The sequence below is a fragment of the Phascolarctos cinereus genome, unplaced genomic scaffold, assembly GCF_003287225.1.
Source record: "Phascolarctos cinereus isolate Bilbo 61053 unplaced genomic scaffold, phaCin_HiC Scaffold_3;HRSCAF=262, whole genome shotgun sequence".
Taxonomy (NCBI): Eukaryota; Metazoa; Chordata; class Mammalia; order Diprotodontia; family Phascolarctidae; genus Phascolarctos; species Phascolarctos cinereus.
The window spans coordinates 109,250,700-109,271,066 of record NW_027555736.1 but is presented as its reverse complement, the minus strand read 5'-3'; the positions used below and the strand labels follow the sequence as shown (position 1 = coordinate 109,271,066).

Below are 20,367 nucleotides of genomic sequence, written 5' to 3'. Positions count from 1 at the left end.
TCAGGACCCACTTGGTTTCTCCACCCTGCTTGAGGTTATTGCATCCTCCACCTCATCCCCAAGGAGTGTGTGTCTACCTTACCTTGGGCCTCTATTTTGTCAGAAGCCTTGCCCCTCTTCACTCCTACCTCCAACAATGAGAAATCATATATTCAGAAGAGAATGGGGGGCCTCCATTGCTGGCTCAGAGACCAGCTCTATTTTCTATCTCTTCCCTCCTATCTGGGTGTGAGCCAGGAGATGGGCTTGAGGAACAGGAAAGAGACTGGTCAGAGCAAGAATTTGGCCCTCCTTGCCTCCCGCCAGGACCATGCTGGGAAGTGGGGTAGTGAAAAAGCAGATCCTGGAGTGGGGGAGGGGTACCAAAGGTGGTCATTTTTTTGCCCACACTCCTTGGCTCAGTAAGAAGCATATAATGTCCACTTCCCTATTTATGTTTTCACTGGGGAGGTGGTGTTGGGAGGGGAGGATGATGGGAAGGTTCTGAGTGTGTTAGCAATAACCTAGGCAGCTCCAAATTCCCTGAGGTCTGGAAGCTTGTGGCCTTCCTAAGAATCAGTGTGTCATAATAAAAAGAACACTGGATTCGGAGTCTGAAGACTTGGGTTTGAATCCTGTTTGTTGTTATTCAGTCATTCAGTCACATCTGACTCTTTGTGACTGTATGGACCATCACATGCCAGGCCCTTCTGTCCTTCACTATCTGTCAAAATCTGTCCAAGTTCATATTTATTGTTTCCATGATACTGTCTATCCATCTCATCTTCTGTCATCTCCTTTTCCTTTTGCCCGTTTCCCAACATCAGGGTCTTTTCCTGTCTTCTCATTATGTGGCCAAAATATTTAAGCTACAACTTCAGCATTTGACCTTCCAGTGAATAGCCTGAATTAATTTCTTTTAAGCATTGACTAATTTGATCTCCTTGCTGTCCAAAGGACTCTCAAAAATCTTCTCCAGCACCTCAATTCAAAAGTGTCAATTTGCAGTGCTTAGCTTTCCTTATAATCCAACTCTCACAGCCATACATTACTATTGGAAAAACCATAGCTTTGAATATATGAACCTTTGGTGGCAAGGTAATGTCTCTGCTTTTCAGTATACTGACCAGATTTGCCATAGCTTTCTTTCTAAGGAGCAAGATCCTTTTAATTTCATGGCTGCAGTCATCATCTGCAGTGATCTTTGAGTCCAAGAATATAAAATCTGACACTGCTTCCATTTCTTCTCCTATTTACCAGGAAGTGATGGGACCAGCTGCTAAGTCCCCAATCCCCTGTGAACTGGGCTTTTATACTTAGGTGATCATGAAATTGTATCAATGGTTCAAGCTTTAGTCCCCTGGACCAATTAGTTTTCTGGGCTAATTTCATGCTTTTTCAGGGAAAACCAGCCTAACCTACGTGGCATAGATGTTGCTTTTACTACAGAGAGTCAGCCATATGTTCAGTTCAACAAACATTTATTAAGCACCTAGTATGTGCAGAGTACTCCACTGTGAGGCAAGGGAGATAAAATAAGACCAGTTCCTGCCCTCATAGAGCTTACAACCTTATTAACAGGAGATAATATGACACAAAGTAAAAATGTTAAATGCTTAAGAGTAGTATAAGAACAGCTTAATGTGAGATGGGGGTGGAGAGGGTTCGGGAAAGGCTTCATGCAGCAGGGAGCATTTGGGTTAGGCTTTAAAGGACGGATTGGAATTCAGCTTGTAAAGAGGGAGAGAGGACATCTCAGGCTTAAGGAGCAGTGGAAGCTGCAAAGTTAAGAGCATGTTCCAGGAACAGTGTGTTCTACGGACAGCAAGCATTTCAATTTGGCTGAAGCAAAGAGTAATCATTGCAAGATAACAGTATGAGATAAGCCTGGAAAGGCAGAGTGGGCCAGATTGTGAAAGGCCTTAAATGCCAGGAAAAGAATTCAGAACTTTACTCAGTAAGCAATAGAGAACAAATGAATATTTTTGAGCAGCTCTATGTTTAAGGAACATAGAGGATAGAATAAAGGAAGGGAGAATGATGTCAGGAAGACCTGTTTAGAAGCCATTATAATAGTCCAAGAGGATAGCAATGAAGGATTACACTTAGGGAGTGGAATGGGAAAAAAAGTCAGGGCTGATCATCTATTGGGAAATGGCTAAACAAATCAGGGTACACAAATGTAATAGAATAGTATTGTGCTCTGAAAAAAATGAACATGAAGAATTCAGAGAAGTATGGGAAATTTTATAGGAACTGATATAGAATGAAGTAAGCACAACCATGAAATATATACATATGTATATATATATAATTTTAAAATAAACTAAATATTGCATAATTTTCATAAACAAGCTTAGTCGCAAAGATTAGAGGAGAAAACGCTTCTTCCCCCTTTTTTTTTTCAGAGGACTATGGGTGTGGGATGGAATATACTACCAGATTCTACTGCTGCCTTGGTTCATTTTTCTGAAATGCTTTTTCCCCTCATTTTTTCTGTTTTTGTTGTTGTTTTGTTTTGTTTTTGTCAAAAGGGTTGGCATACTAGGTAAGAGGGTTATGTATTTAGGGATGAAGGTGATATAAAAACAAGAGACCTCAGGATGACAATTTTTGTAAAGTAGTCAGAGCTGGGGAAAAGGATATTGCTGAGACAAAATTGACAGAATTTGGTAAGTGTTGAGTCATTTATTAATTTAATAGACATAAAATACCTAATGTGTGCAAAATAATGTGCTGGGTCTGAGGGAGATACAAAATTTAGATAAGATATGATCTGTGCCCTCATAGAGCTTCCAGTCTAGTAAAGAATGTGTATTTGTGTAATACAAATAGCTATAATATACAGTATTACCTGTTATGTACATCAATGTACAAAAAGGCAATAATTGTTCATCTTCCCATAACACTTTAATGTTTACCAATGTATTTCCTCAAACAATTGTACAAGCAATTTAAATATTATTAACTATACTTTATAACTGACAAAACTGTGGTTCATAAAGGTCATGACACAACTAATAAGTTTTAAAATTAGGGTATGCTATTTTCCATTCAATGCTCTTTCAGGCACATCATTATTCTGAGAAAGAAGGTCAGCATTACTAACCAGATCTTCAGGGAAAACTTTGTGGAATGGAATGTTTGCTATATGCCCAGACCTGTGCTAAGTGTTTTACAAATGCTATTTTGACAATGTAATCGTTATTATCACAATAACCTAAGAGATAGGTAGTATTATGACCCCCATTTTACAGTTGAAGAAACTGAAGTAAAGACTTGCTCAGGGTCATACATGGTTAGTCACTGTTTGAGATTAGATTTGAACTCAGGGCTTTCTGACTTTGGCCCAGAGCTCTATCCACTGTGCCACCTAGCTGTTTCTTCTGGAGTAAACAGGATTTGATTCTGGCTTTGAGTTAAGCAAATTCAAAGGGCTATAATTGAAAAAGAAGGAACAGCTAATGATATTACCAAAGTTTCACACACAAGAGACTGAGTGAAATGGTGGAATTGACAAAATGATCATGGTAGTAGAAGGATATTTAGGAGGAGAAATAGGAAGCTTTGTTTGGAATGTTTTGAGTTTCAAGTGCTGGTATGATACTCAAATAAAGATGTCCCACAGGCAGTTAGAGATGTTGGTCTGGATGTGAAAAAAGATCAGGACTATGGATATAAATTTGGTGATCGTAATCATAGAGATGATTCATTTGATTTTATTTCCTATTATAAACTAAATAGTCAAAAAAAGAGCATTTCTATATAGAAAGTAAAACATAAAAAGATGATTGCATATGAAACTGTGAATCTCTACCCCATGCTGTTTGCTTTTAAAAAATATAATAAATTTAACTCATACTTTCAAGGCTATCCTGCTTATCTGTGCTTCTGCTCTCCTCTGTGTATTTTAATGACTTTTTTTTCTTGTTATAAGTTATTATGGCTAGTCCCCTTTTACCTCTCTCACTTAAAAACAGGAAGAAAAACCTCTGGTAAATAAGCCTAGTCAAGCAATACAAATCCATGCAGAGGCCGTGTTAGAGAATGTATATTTCTTTCTCAACGATGAATCCCTCACTTCTCTGTCAGAAGGTAGGTTAATATGCTTCATCATAAATCCTCTGGAGATGTGCTTGCATATTACTTTGAATAGAGTTCTGCGGTATTTCAAAGCTGTTTTTCTTTACAATGTTATTATTATTATATAAACTGTTGTCATAGTACTAATCATTTCACTCTGTATCAGTTCATACAAAGTTTCCCAGTATTCTCTGAAATTTTTTTTTATCATTTCTTAGATGATAATCTTAAATTACATTCATATAGGACAATTTGTTCAGCCATTCCCCAGTTAGTGGGTATCCCTCTGGTTTCTAGTTCTTTTCTTTTCCTCCCTTTTTATACTCTCATCAGGATCCACCCTCTAAAATTAAAGTTCGTTTGCTCCCCAGTATCATTCTCCTCAATACTGCCTCTATCTACTCCTACCTGTGTTCCTGTGGAGTTTGATGTATTTCTATACTAAACTCGGTATGTGTCTCTCTGTGTGTGTTCAACCCTCCTTCATCCAGCTCAGTTAAGAGTAAGGTTCAGCTGAGGCTTACCCCACTCTCCTTTCTTTCAAGTTTCTATGCTTTTTTTTTGAGCACCTCAATTATAAGGCATGACAAAAAGTTTCACTCTTTTCTTCCTCCTGTGCTAGTGGATTCCTTTTAGCTTCTCTTTTCCTTTCCCTCTCAAAACCCTCAAAATGGAGCCAATCCATCCTCAGGACCTCTGTTTTTCTTATTTAACTCTGTTAGTTCTGAAAAGACACTTGTTTCTTCTCCCCTGCTAGAATATTAGGACTTCACCAACGTATGGTTTCTTGAAAAAATTAACTCAAATGAATTTTAGCTTTCTGGATTTCTCTTGACTTAAGTATTTTGGCATTTGAAAGTTCCTACTCAACTCTGTTCTTTCACTAGAAATGTTGGAAAATCCTCCATTCCATTAAAGGTCTATTTCCCCCCAGTTGGAGTATATTCATCCTTGCAGGGTAAATTATTCTTGGTTCCAAGCCTCTATGCTTTGTCTTTTGTAATACTGTATTTTAAGATCTCTACTCACTTATAACAGAAGCTACCAGGACTTGTATTATCCTGGCTATGACTTCTTGGTTCTTAAATGCTTTCTTTCTGGCTGCTTGCCATAACTTTTCTTTGGTCTGGAAGCTTTGGATTTTGGCTATGATATTCCTGGGACTTCTCCTTTTGAAGTTTTTTTTTTCCAGGAGATCTGGTGGATTCTTTCTATTTTTACTTTGCCCTGTGATTCTAATAGATATAATGTGTTAATTTATGACTTCTTGAAATAGAGTGTCTAGCTTAGCTCTTCTCAGCAATGCAATGATCTAAGATAATTCCAAGGGACTCATGATAGAAAGCTGTCCACATTCAGAAAAAGAACTCTGGAGTCTGAATGCAGGTTGAAACATACAATTTTATTTCTTTTTTTTTCCTTTCTCCTGTTTTTTTCTCCTTTGTTCTGATTCTTCTTTCACAACATGACTAATGTGGAAATATGTTTAATATGATTGTCTTTTGTAATACTGTATTTTAAGATCTCTTCTCACTTATAACGGAAGCTACCAGGTCTTGTATTATCTTGACTATGACTTCTTGGTTCTTAAATGCTTTCTTTCTGGCTGCTTGCCATAATTTTTCTTTGGTCTGGAAGCTTTGGATTTTGGCTATGATATTCCTGGGACTTCTGCTTTTGAAGTGTTTTGTTTTGTTTTTTCCGATCTGGTGCATGCCGTTTTGGGGGGGGTGGAGAGAAAAAATTTTGGAACTCAAAATCTTGTAAAAGTGAATGTTGAAAACTATCTTTGCATGTAATTGGAAAATAACATTAAGTGGGGAAAAGAAATAGAGTAGCTAGGTTTTTTTAAATTGGAGTTTTGGGGAAGTCTCACATTAACATTCTTTGACCTGTTTTCTTGGTTGTTTTTAATAGCAGATACCTTACATTTTCTTCTCTATTTTCAATCCTTTGATTTTGTTCTAGTATTTTTTTGTTGTCTCATCAAGTGATTGGTTTTTATTTGGTCTATTCTAATTTTCAGAAAGTCTCTTTCTTGGGTAAGGCTGATTACTTTCTGTTTGAAGTTATTTATTCTTCCAATTCTTTCCTCCTGAGCTTTTATTTAATTTTTTAATTTCTTACATCATTTCTTTTAGGTGTTCCTGTAGTCCTTACAGAAAATACATTTTTTCCTTTCGGTCTTTGCTTGAAATTGTGGAGTTTCTCTCTGTCTCTGTCTGTCTGTCTGTCTCTCTCTCGCAACATTCCTAGATAGTTATTTTTATTAGGAAAATTCTATATAACAATTTTAACCCATGATTTTAAAATTCAGGTAGAAAAACTCAGCATTCTTTACTCAACTTTGCTTTTTCAGAGTCTTTATGAAGAAGACAGACTGTTAAAGAATGAGCTATTTCCTATAGGATTGTGAAAGATGAAAGACAGAAATGGATGATTAGCAGGGAATTCTTCCTCTGACATCAACATAGCCGAGGCAACTGCTGCTTCAGTGCCCTCTTCATTCACTTCTACAAAGGACTTGTAGATGATCTTGGATGCAAAGCTATCTCTAGTTCTTGGCATTCCAGACAGATCAGCCTTACCACTGATGAAGAACTCTGACAGACTCTTTATTAAATCTGAGTTGAGGTTGTAGATGTTTTCCAACTTGAATTTGGGCCAACATACATGAACATCACTGGAATTCAGATTTTCAGGTAGCATCCATTTTTTCAACCTTTCCAGATTGAGTTGCTTTATAATCTCTTTCAGGCCAGTAGAGTCATCCTTAATATCATCTGTCAACAGAATGATTATGCTCGGCTCCTTGCCCTTGCAAGGAAGTTCTAATATTTAATACTTGAGCCCCTCAATATAACCACAGGGAAGCTGCTGCTTCTGATATATTATTTTCACTGATTTTTTTCCCTTTCTTGTTTAATCTATACAGTGCATCAATATAGATGCTTAATCAAATTTTTCCTTCCAATTTCCTTTGAAATAGATGACATTCACCAGAAGTTTAGTCAGACTATCAACTGCATCTCAAGTCAACAGCTCTGGAATTATACCTTCTATTTACTCTTTGACCCACTGGTTAACCTTCTTCCTTGCATCTTGTGAAGCATGCTGAAAGTCAACAGAGACCAAGTCAGCTTCTCAGGAGAAGTCAAGAATTCTGGAAGGATATTATAAATCTTCTCTCCAAAGAATCAGCTAGCAAATTTCAGATGTAGGAAGCTCCATGTTTGTTAATACTAACATTTAGGTTCTGTAATTTTGAATGAATTTCATTAATAGTATGAAAATGAAAGGTCTTTAATACTTGTGCATCTGTGTTATCTCTGGATCCTTAAAATACCATGGCCAGGGCTGGTGATATACAAAATTGAGAAAAGAAGAGATTTACTTTTGGGTAGGTTTTATCTAATATCCTGTAGAGCTCAATAGCAAAATAGTTGTTTGCTACACAATTCGAATGTGTAGTCAATGTCTGGATAGAAGAAACTGGACAGGACAGTCACCTTTTCTACAAGGAGCTCTTTCAACCTAAGAACCAGACCTGCTGTGGTGCCTTCTATAATCAAGAAACTATTTTATTCTTCTAATTTGGATTTTGGGGTACCTCTGTATCTCTAATAATTCTCTGTAGTAGACAAGTGTCTATTTACTTCTTTCTCCTGCCTTAGTTCCTGAATTGGGAACTAAGAGCCTGCCAGGGTCAATCTCTTATCCCATTCTACTTCCTTTTGGGGGGAAAATTGCCCCTGCTTTATCTCACTCTGAATTATTTCGTTTCCTGCAGTGTTTTCTACCTCCCAGAGTGGATATATAAATCCACCTTAGAGTGCTGGTATATACTACATATTATATACATAATACATATGTGTGTATGTATGTATATGTGTATATACATCTCTAGGGTGGGGGTGGTGAAAAAAGAAAGCTACATCATAACTTTGTTGTGTATTTAAAAGGAATAGCAAGTTGTACATAACAGATCTGCAGTTTCCGGTGTAATTCTCTTTTTTCTATTCCACTTTGTTATGGAAATGTTTGTTTTATTTCTTAAGTCCAGGAAAAAATCATATATATTGGTTACTATATATATATACTATATATAAAAATAAAAGCACACTGAGTCCATCATCTCTCTGTCTGGGTAGCATGTTTCATCATGAGTCCTCTGGAATTGTGGTTGATTGTTGTATTTGATTTCCTAAGTCTTTCAAAGTTGTTTGTCTTTACAATATTTTTGTCATTATATAAACCATTCTCCTGGTTCTGCTCATTTCATTTGCCACCAGTTCATACAAGTTTTCCCAGGTTTCTCTGAAACATTCCCTTCATCATATGAGTCTTATAGGACAATAGTCTTCCAACATATTTATGCACCATAACTTATTCAGCCATTCCCCACCTGATGGGCACCACTTCAGTTTCCAATTCTTTGCTGCTGCAAAAAGAACAGTTACAAATGTTTTCATACATCCTTAGAGTTTATTTTGCTTAGGACAACTCCCTCTCTTAATCTGCTATCCCACTTATTCTCAAGGGGGTTGGATTAGATGACTTTTGAGGCTCCTTCCAGCTCCATATCTGTGATCTCTGCATCCTGTTGACTTCCTCCCTCACTCAGTCCTTTTGATCTCTTCCTCAAGGATTTCTTTTCCCTTCTGGTTTTCCAATGGACTGCCTTCTCTCCCATCTATCTTCCCAAGCAGCAACGCTTCTCCCCAAAGGAGATGAATAATCATCTTTGTGCTACTCCCTCTGGTGGAATGAAAGGATAATGAGACCCCAAAGCTCATATTAACACTAGATAATCCCCAAGTCCTTATCACTGATATCATACATTTATAGTTGAAAGAACACTTAGAAGTCATCTCGTCCAATTTTCTCATTTTACAGATAAAGAAACAAAGACTAAGAGATGGCAAGTGAAGTGCCCAAGGCCACAAGCAGTAGGAAGTGGCAATGCCATGATCTCAACCCAGTTCCTCTGACTCCTAATATCGTGTCCTTTGCCCTGTACCAGATGGCCTCTCTCCTTCAGAAGTTCAGTCCTATTCCTTCCATCACAGAAATCCCAAGCAGTGACTCCCTCCCCACACATACACCTTTATTCAAGGTCATGAAATTTCAGTCCTTCCCATCCAGGCTCTCCAGTCTGCCTACACTCACAGCTCCACTCACTTTCTGTTATATTTTCTGGACAATGAGGCAGCAATCACCCTGATCTGCAAAGATACCACAGACGTCCCTAGGGTAGGAGACATCATGAATTTGACACTGAAATCCCATTTTAGTATTCCTTCTTGTTTATTTTCACATGACCAATTATAAAGTTGATTAAAGGGGACACATTTCAGACTTTTTGAAGTCACTTAGTAAGGCTGAGCTGCAGCACTTGGGGCACCAAAATCACTAGTTACAGCTCTGTTTGGTCTCCGGTTCTTTTATCCTCCTCTTCTATCACGGGTCTTTAACCTGGGATCCATGACCTTGTTAAAATATTTTTATAACTATATTTCAACATGATAGTAATCCTATATATGTTGTTTTGTGCATTTAGAAACATTGTTCAGAGGAGAAGTCCATCAGCTTCATTGGACCAAAGGGGTCCAAAACACGAAAAAAGTTAAGAATCTTTGCTCTACGTATATAATCTATATCAAATTGCTTGTCTTCTCAATGGGAGGAGGGAGGGAGAGAATTTGGGACTCCAAATTTTAAAAAAGAATGTTTAAAATTGTTTTACATGTAATTAAGGAAAAATAAAATATTAAATCATTAAAAAAAAAAGGAACCGTTGTTCTAAATGCTCTTCAGCCTGTCCTGAAATGTTTTCAAAAGTAAATTTCTAAACTTCCAAACATGGAGGCTATAGTACTGTTGTACTATCTTCTCTCACAGACTAGCTACTCTGCTTTTTAAAAATGTAGCCCCAAAATAAAATATACAGGCAATGGGGTATAGAAATCTATCCTGCCCTATAGGAAAATAGAAGGGGAAGGGAATAAGAGAAGGGGGAGAGATAGAAGGGAAGGCAGATTAGGGGAAGGCATATTCAGAATGTATGCTGTTTTGGGGTGGGAGAGGGGCGAGGCAGGGAGAAAAATTTGGAACTCAAAATACTGTGGAAATGAATGTTGAAAACTAAAAATTAGTTAATTAATTAATTAACTGAAATTTTAGGCCAAGGCCATAATAGCTTTTTTGATGGCCATTTCTTGCTCACTGTTTCTCAAATTGAGTATATGGATCAAATGAAGTAATATTTGCAAAGGACTTAGTATAGTACCTGGCACACATGAATGCTTACTCCCTTCCCTTACTGTCCACTATAACCAGCGATGTGCTGATAAATGTTTAACAACCATCTTGGGGGGGGATGGGGTGTACTCATGACATCCTTTGATATTCAATTTGTATTATTAACATTTTCTCCACCACTTTCTTAAGTCTAGACAATCCACAAAGCAATAAATCAAGCCCTGATCTGTAATGTTTCCTGATGCTCGCACTGAAAATTCAACAATTGTCTCTCCTGTGGCAGTATGAGCTGGCTCCAGCACACTGTTAGATACAACTCTAAGCTTTTCTTCAAGTTAACATGAGAGAGTTCTATGAGAGCGAGGCAATGGATGAGAAGGAGGAGGTGATTTCTGGAGCTGGGTCATGGAGAAGGGAGAGGAGATAGAGAATAGAGGGAAAAACCAATGAATATAGAAAAGCAGATGTTCAGAGGTTAGACAGAAGGCAAACTTTAGCAACCACCTCTAATCTCTATGCTATCTCTTCCATTGCCCCCTCCCATTTCTATTCTCCTACAATTTCAATCAATGGTCCCTAGGCCGATAGCATCCCTCTTTTCTGCTGCTCCACATTCAGCCATTCATTGGCTAATGATGTTTAGCCATGTTTAAATATGATGTTCAGCCATGTTTAAATATGATGTTCCTGTCTCCCCACACCTATGTCTCTGATCTGCCCAGGGTAGTATGGGGATGATGATAACTGACATCATATCATCATCAATAACATAACATAGTGCCATGTGCCAGGCACTCTGCTAAACACTTTGTAAATATCTCATTTGATCCTAACAACAACCTTGAAAGGTAGGTGCTATTATTATTCTCATTTTACAGATGGGGAAACTGAAGTGAACAGAGGCCTAGTGACTTGTCCAGGGTCACACAGCTATTAAGCATCTGAGGCTGGATTTGAACTCAGATCTTCCTGACTACAGGCCAGGCACTCTATCCATGGTGCCATCTAATACCTAACCATGAACAGAATCTTAGAAATCTATTCCATTATGGATCTCCATCCATTCTCCAAAGTTTCAAGCCCAAGTGACTGTCAGGGTGGTGGTGCCATGAACACAGATGAGAATAGATTTGAGAAGCATATGATAAATCCAATTTTGATTTTGAGGTGCCAGTGGGATAGGCAGGTGGAGACATCATGTAGGCAGCTGAAAATGTGGGTCTAGGGTTCAGGAACAAGGTCAAGGCAAGACATATTGCTTTAACAGTCATTTGCATAGGTTTGGGTGTCAATCTCTCATTTTAAGGAACCCATGGGAGTATATGAGCTCGTTTCAGGGAGAAAGATTGGAAAGAGAGAACAGAAAAGGTTAGGGATGGAGCCCGGGACCTTAAGGAGCACCCACGGATCAGGAGGCAATAGTGAGAGATCAATCAATCATGGGTTAGAGACAGCTGACATTTAAAGCCATGGCCCCCACATACCTTTCCAATTTCATTTCACATTTTCCCCTATACACTCTTTCACTACTAAAATTGGACTGCTGGCTGTTCCCCATCCATGATATTCCACCTCCTATCTGCATGCCTTTGCCCAGGCCAGCGCCCCTTTCTAATATGCGGCCTTTCCTCTCTTTTAGAATCTTTAGTTTCCTTCAAGTACCACCTCCAATAGGAGCGCTTTCCTGCTACCCCCAGTCATTAATTCTCTCTTCCTCTTCAAATTATTTTGTGTTACTTTGAATATATTTTGAAATTATTTACATGTGCACATGTCATACCTGCCAACCCCCTGAAGGCAGGGCCCATTTAATTTCGATATTGTATCTCTAGCACCTAGCAGTGTGCTTTGTACGTAGTAGGCACTTAGTAAACATTTGCTGGTTTGAATTAAATTGAATTGAATTGAATTGAGAGAAAATCCAGTCTGGGAGCCCTAGGGGAAGAACTCAAGAAGGAGCTGACCCACAGTGCTGAATGCTAACTGCATCCTTAAGGAAGGAGAAAATTAACCTGTGGTGAATTTTAGAATAGAGGAGCCAAGAGCGCCACTAAGGAATAGGGGAAGAGGAAGAATGTTTGGAGATGTTTGACTATAACCAGGACAGCTAAGGGAACAGAAGGGGCCTGTGGATGGGGAGAACTGTGGGGAACATCACTGTCAGGCCTGCTTCTGTCCCAGGATTTGGAGGGTTGGGAAACCAGGGAAGTGGGGCTGATGCCTTTGGCATCGCAGGAAGAACTGCTTGGGGGTGGGGGGACCTGAGGGATGATCCTGGCCTCCCTCAGCAATCAAACCGACTGACAAGCAATAAAGACAAGTAATATACAGGGTCCCCTTCCCAACCTGGGTCACTTGGGGCCACACAGCAATAAGTGCAGACCCGTAAGAAGGCCCTGAGGAGACACCCCACTGCCACCACAGAGCAAAGGCAAAGTATCCCCACCCCCTTGGCTGCTCCCGTCTCCTGCCCCACTCCCTATGCCTGATCTCTAAGACTTCTGGGTCGTCCTGGGAGGCCCTGTTCTGGGTTTCCCTGCATCTCTACCCTCCACCCACAGCTCCCCATGCAAAAGGGGCTGCCTATCTCCGAACCACTGAGGGTAAACAGCTGGTATCTGAAGAGGGACACTCTCACTGGTATATGTGCAGACACAAACACTCATGCACTCATGCAGACAGCCTCATACATAGTGAGCAACATCGTGGTACAGTGGAAAGGACAGTGACCTGAAGTCAGGGGACCTGGGTTCAAATCTCATCTCTGACCCTTACTGCCTGGATAGCCTTGGGCAACTCACTTACCCTCCCTGGGTCTCAGTTTCTCCATCTGTAAAATGAAGGTGAGGGATTAGATGGTCTGTGACATGTGTTCTAAATCTATGGAGGATTGGCTGGGAGCCAAAAAGGAGGAGGTCAGGAGAACCAGAACTATGATTTCATTGGTATAGGGAACTCCTAGCAAGAAAACTCCCTTCACCAATACAGACCAATGCTTTCTCTGCACCTTAAAGTTTTATCAACTTGCCTGATAGCATGAAGAGGTTACAAGACTATGCCTGGATGACATAGCCAGTATGTGTCAGAGTTCAGGACTTGAACCCAGATTTCCCTGGCTTGGAGGTCAGTTTTCTATCCACTATACCAGGCTATCTCTTCTATTTCATTATGAATTATAGTTGTTTAGATATATTGACTGAATGATAAATCCCTGTTCAGCATCTACCATTTGCCTGGACATACGGAGAATAAACATATGTATATGAAATGTTCCTGTTCCCACAAAGCACCCCATCTTGTTGGAGCAAAATGGCAGTACTCAAAGGAGGGAGCAATTGCCATGGGATATTTCATTTTGGAAAATAGGAACTAAGGGATTTTACATGGGTGAGGTTTGGTGGAAGTGGAAAGTGTGAGAGAAAGACAATTCCAGGAGAAGAGTTTGGAATGGGGAACAGTGAGAGATGAGGCTGGGAAAGGAGGTTGTGACCAGAATGTGGAGGACCTTGGATTCCAGGCTTACCTTGGAAATGAGAAGGGGACCATGGAACGGTAGGGAGGCAATGTAAGCTGGGCTCTGTGGTGGGGTGGGACGTGAGAAAGTGGGGGTAGAACACACATTCTCACATTTTAGCTTCTGCCCTGAGACATTCACTTGCAGCAACTAACAGCACAAAATAATTCCTTGTGGAAGTTTTTACAAACAGACCAAGGATGGAGAAGGTCCAAGGTCTTCCAGGACTGATGCACCCCAGCCCTAGCCCTGAAGCCACCCTATACTCCTCCACCATCATCACCTCTACTGCCCATGCCCAACTGGAGTAGAAAGAGAAGGAAAAGGAGGACGGGGACTGGGGCTGGACTGGGTAGAGAGAAAATGCCAAGATGCCAAGAACAAGGTGTGGCCCCAGCTAGACAGAAAGAACTCTTTGAAGTTGTCTCACTTCCCTTGTAGTAGAGGGACCCCGGGCATAGCTCCAGTGATGGGCCCAAGTCAGTCAATCAATCAATAAGCATTTATTAAGTGTCAGGCACTGCATCAAATGTATTTAGCAAGATGTATCTGCATGTGTGTCCATAGGAATATGTATCTATCTGTTTATCCTTAGGCATACCATGACCAGAATTATCCAAACAAGTCAGCTGTTTATTCAATTAGCCAATAAGCATTCACTGATCCGTATACACTGTGCCAGGGGCTTGTCTACAAAAATGAAATCAGTCCCTGCCCTCAAGTCATTTACATTTTATAGGTGAGAAACAAAGTGCACATAGATTAGTAAATACAAAATATATGGCAATTAAATGCAAAGTGATCTGGGGTCTTCAGTGGGAAAGCACTAACAAACTCGTGGGAGGGTGAGGCAGGGATTAGAAAGGGCTTCCTGGAGAAGGTGGCTCTTGATTTGATCCTGGAAGAGAACTAAAGATTCCCAGAGCCTGACATGAGAAGGGAAAGTGTTATAGGCATGGGGATGGGAGTGGGGGAAAACCTGTACAAAGAGGCATGGGGATGGAAAGTAAGCCAGTTTAACTAGAATGTAGAGTGTGTATGTGAAGGGAAGTCATGTGAAATCAATCAGAAATCCAGGTTGAAGCCAGATTGTAAAGGAAAGTAGTTTGCCAAGCTAATACTAAGAGCTTCTATTTTATCTTACGGGCAATAGGGAGCCAGTGAAGTTTCTTGAGCTCAGGAGTGTCATGGTCAAATCTATGAAAGAAAAGAAATGGGGGCTATCCCCTTTGCCTGAACCTTTCAGTCTAAACCCCCAAAGATGATGAAGACAATGTCACCTGAGTGATAGCTTAAAGAGTATTGTAACTCTCCCTACCATCCCAGTGGAGACCTCCCTCCAGACACTCCTAAAAAAGAACTCTCTGAAAAAAAACACTAGTTTCCTAACAGAGAAATTCTCAAAATGGAAACCAACTAAACTAGACACACACACACACACACACATACACACACACACCCCTGCAAAAAAGAAAGAAAAATTAGGTCTTGTCCATAATAAGAAAGGGACCTTGCCCAGGTAGCATTTGAAATGTCTATTCCTCTTTTCAGGGCCAGGGTTATTCAGTGAATAATTTATTTGGGGCCATCTGGCCTTCATGCCAGACATTGGAGGGGTGGGGAGAATTAAGTGTAACTAAAACAAATTAGAGATTTGGGGAACCTCAGATGGGCTCAAAGAAGGGCCGGGTGAGAAAGGATGGGTAGCGTTGCTGAGGCACTGATGGAGAAGCCACTGAAGAGAGGGTTTGCTGAGGCTTCCAATTGTGGTCATAGATAGTGTGTGTGTGTGTGTGTGTGTGTGTGTGTGTGTGTGTGTGTGTGTGTGTGTGTGTGTGTGCTGGGAGTGGGAGGCAGGAAGGAAATACCAGCCCATGCTAGCCCTGAAGTTTTTTAGCTTGGGAAACTCCATTCCTTTACTGTGATTCATGGAGAGAATCTAATGGGAGAATTAAAAGTGAGGAATAGTGATTGGGGTCGGGGAGGGGGGAAGGGGGGCACTGAAGGGGTAGGATGCAAGCTTCTTCTCCTGATCCCTGCAGACAGCTGCCAGAACATGGGAACATCTTAAGAAGAAAGGACAGTTTGCAAGCAACACCCCAAGCATGGCTGCCACCCAGCAGGGTTCCAACATTGGCAGCTGTACCACAGAAGCTGTGCCAGAGGCAGGTTCTTCTTCTCCAGGTATGCATTCATTTATCTTTATAGGTGGCCCAGTGGACAGAATGTTGAACCTGGAGTCAGGAAGGCCTGAGCTCAAATCCAGCCTCAGACAGACACTTACTAGCCATGTGACCCTGGGTACTTAACCTCTGTCTGCCTCAGTTTCCTGATCTGTAAAATGGGGATTAAAAAGCAGTACCTAGGGTTGTTGCGAGAATCAAATAAGGCAATTATCTGTAAACCACTTAGCACAATGCTGGGTATAAAGTAGGCATTATATAAATGTTAGCTATTATCGTTATTGTTATTAATTTTTTTTGGCTGAGCAATGGGATTAAGTGACTTGCCCAGGGTCACTGAGCTAGTATCACCCAGCTGCCCCTTATTTGTTTATTCATTCATTTATTTATTTTTATTTTTATTTATTTTTTTCTTACTGGAAAACTTTTTTATTGTAGGTGGAGTGGGACAGCTGGAGACAGTTTAGATGATTCCAATTTTGTTAGCAACATCTAAAGCATCATAGTCTAGAGCAAGTAGGACATAGGCCTTCTTCTCTCCATCAGGCCGAATCAGTGTTTGACCTTAGTCATGTCAGTGTCATAGAGCTTCTTGATGGCCTGCTTGATCTGATGCTTGTTGGCCTTGACGTTCACAATGAAAACCAGTGTGTTGTTGTCCTCAGTCTTCTTCATAGCGGACTCAGTGGTCAAGGGAAACTTAATGATGGCATAGTGGTCAGGCTTGTTCCTCCGAGGGGCACTTTGCCTAGGGTATTTGGGCTACCATCAAAGTCTTAGTGTATTGGGTCACCAGAATGTGGGAGACGTTCAGATCTTCTTCTTTTTGTGGCTGTGAACACCCTTCAGCATAGCCTTCTTGGCTTTTAAGGCCTGGGACTTAGCTTCTGTCTTGGAGGGGGACAACCTCTTCCTTCTTCACCTTTGGCACCATCTTGGGGGAAAGGCCATTTATTTGTTTTTAAATTATTATTATTAATAGAACATCTCCAGTCTGGGTCCATCCTACAACCAAACAGAGCTTTCCCAGGCCACAGTTTTCAAAACTGTTGTACTTCCCCCTTAGACAAAAATTCTCTGTTTCCCCAATATCCGGGGTTTTAATGAAGGTTCCTGGAGCTTAGGGCTGAATTGTGCTCATCAAGCAATTCCTGAGTCCATGAAGGGACAGATCCTTCCTCTTCTCCCAGAATTGTAGAGTCTTTTTCCCCACCTTGGAGGGAGGTGACTCAAGAATGAAAGGGGTGGGCCTTTCCCCCCACGTTGGTACCAGTTCAAAGTACATGTCCTAATTCTCTTTCTGCCACAGCCCCTGAAGTGGAGGCGGGCTCCCCATTTCCCATGTTTGGACCTGGCTCCCTTCCCCTGTCATTCTCCTTTCAACATCGCATCACGTTGTGTCCCCTGGTCCCCTTCAGGGAGAAGATACCTGAGTATTAGGGCTGAGGCCTCCATGGAACATTTGTAGAAACTGCTTCAGAGAGATCAGTTCCCTTTTCCTCCCCTTTTTGTCTTTTGGTGGGATAGGGAGACCAGATGTGATTTCATAGGGTTAGGGGCCTCCCAGGAAATAAACACTCCTGACCAATGCTGCTGCACAGTACTTGCTTTGAGGTTTACAGAGTTGTCTGGGGATGCGGAGAAGTTAAATGACTTACTCAGGAGGGAGTAAGGGGTGACTTGAACCCAAGTCTTTTGACTCTGAGGCTAGCTCTCTAACTTCTACACTACAACAGTGGCAACAAACTCAAATAGAAACAGGGGCCACCAAACCCCCTACATAAGGATCCCTGTGGGCTGTGTATTAACAGTTTAAAATGTAATGTTACCTATGTTTTATTATATTTTCTTATTAATTTTGTTAAATATTTCCCAATGACATTTTCTTCTGGTTCCCATGGCACTTGAGGGGGTTGCAAGCTATATGTAGTCCCCCACACCAACCTCCCTCATTAACCTCTCAGAATTGATCAGCGATTCCAGGACCTCTCCTGGGAGTGAGGGATTTCTCAGGGTGACTGGCAAAGGCCCTCTCTGTCCAAAGGTCCTTAGAGTCTACTTAAAGGTTCTATTCATGTTTACTTCCACTGAATTTCCCATTTCTCTTGTTTGAGGTCCAGCAGGGCTTTCTTCTCCTCTCCCTGGTTCAATCGGAGGGTCTCTGAGCAGTGAGGATGCTCGAGGGATGTTGGTGAGTACCGCCCTTTTCCTCTTCCACTTAGCTGGACTCCATCCTCCAGATGCCCTGAACCTCCCCCAGCTTCTCCCGAATATCGTAGCAGCCCCTCATTCTACTATTGCTCTAGTCCAAGAGACAAGGCCAAAGAACCATAGATTTAGGGCCAGAGGGGCCTTGGAGGCTTCAAGTCCAACTCCCTCATTTTATAGGTTCCTTCCTGTACAGGCTGCCTCAGCTATCTCCCCAATGCCCAGCTCTAATAATACCATTTCCCTATTCAAACACCTCTAATAGCTCCCTGTTACCTACTGATTAAAGCCTAAATTTCTTGACCTGGCTTATCGGTCCTCTACAAACCTAGCCTTGACCTACCTTCACAATCTTATCTCCCATTTTAGGCATGTAATTGAGTGTCTCAGCGGATTTAAGGGTGGAAATGACTTTGGGGAACACAGTCCAAGTACCTCATTTCACAAGTGAGGAAACTGAGGCCCCAAGTGGTCAAGTGACATATCCAAGGTAGGTGATAGTGGGAAGATTTGATCCCATGACCTCTGAATCTGGAACCAATTATCTTTCTTCTGTACTATGATGCCCTTATTTTGAAGTCAGCTTGTAAGTGGTTAGGTAGCACAGTGGATAAAGTGCTATACCTGGAGTCAAAAAGACCTGAGCTCAGATCATGTTGTGTGACCTGGGGTAAGCTAAGTTTTTTCTGCCTCAACATCCTAATCTGCAAAATGGGAGTGATATAACTGCAATAAGGTCAACGTAAGGATCCAATGGGATAATATGTGTAAAGTATCTTATAAATCATAAAACACTATATAGAAATGCTAACTATTAAGCAAGATAGAAGGACAGGCTAACTAGTTGTCTCTTCTCTCTCTCCACACTAATCTTTTCCTCCCCAACAGCCACACCCACATGAGGCAGGCTCCTTCCTTCTTTTCCTAGCTATCAGCCTAATTGGACATGCTTAATGGATCTAATCTCCATGCAGCCCCAGTTATGCCCAAGTCATCAGCATGGAATCACCACATCCTCACTCCCTATCCCTAGGAATCACCTTGGCACAGGCTTACCTCAACCTCCTCCCCATCTTGCATGGATCATCAGGGCAGCACAGTCTAAAATAAGAGGCAGTATAGTATAGAGAAAGGTTTAAACCCAGAATTCCTGGGCTCAATTCCCATTTTCATCACTTACCTGCCTTTCTGACCTTGGACACATCTTTTAAGTCTTCTGAACCTCAGTAGTCTCATCTGTAAAATGGGGAAAACACTTGCACTAAAGTGCTATTTCAATGCCTCATTATGAGGCTGAGGTGACCATGGGATTTTGAAGGCAAGCCACTGAAGCACAAATTCTGACAGGTAGTACCAAAGGTATTGAGTAGAGGCCCAGCTCTGTCATGTGAGGATCAATTGAATTAAGTCTGATAAGGTCCATCACCAGAAAAGTCATTCATTGATTGACTCTAAAAATTAATGAAATTCCCTTCACTTTGTATGTGGAAGAAGTATATCTATCTATCTATCTATCTATCTATCTATCTATCTATCCACCCATCCATCATTCATCTGTCTCTCTATCCATCCATCTATCTATCTATCTATCTATCTATCTATCTATCTATCTATCTATTCATCCATCCATCCATCTATATCTATATTATCTATATATACATATATCTAGATACATTTATATACATATATATATATACATACATCTCTATATATCTATTTCTCTACCTAGTGATAGAGAGATAGCTATATTAACGGAAGTAGTACTCACACCAATGAAGTTGTGGGTCTTGGTAATTTAGTAGTAGATAGAGCGCTAGAATTGGAAACAGGACTACTTGTTTAAATCCTTCCTGAGACACTTACTAGCTGTGTGATCATGGGTAGGGCACTTAATTTGTCTCATTCTCAGTTTCCTTATCTATAAAATGGGGCTAATAATAGCACCAACAACACAAGGCTACCACGAAGATCAAATGATATCATATATATATAAAGTACTTTCTACCTTAAAGCTCTGTATAAATGCTGGTCATCATCAGCATTACTATAAATATTAAAGTATGATATTTGAGAGGCAGCATGGCAGGGTAAACAGAGTTGACATTGGAGTCAGAAATTCTTAGTTTCAAAGGCCACCTC

The 20,367-nt window shown here is 40.7% G+C and overlaps 2 pseudogenes; both read right to left on the bottom strand.

Moving 5' to 3' along the window:
• Positions 1–6,426: 6,426 nt before the first annotated feature.
• On the bottom strand, positions 6,427–15,026 carry LOC110192382 (leukocyte elastase inhibitor pseudogene; annotated as a pseudogene).
• Positions 15,027–16,472: 1,446 nt separating this feature from the next.
• On the bottom strand, positions 16,473–16,954 carry LOC110192123 (large ribosomal subunit protein uL23 pseudogene; annotated as a pseudogene).
• Between the last annotated feature and the right edge of the window lie 3,413 nt (positions 16,955–20,367).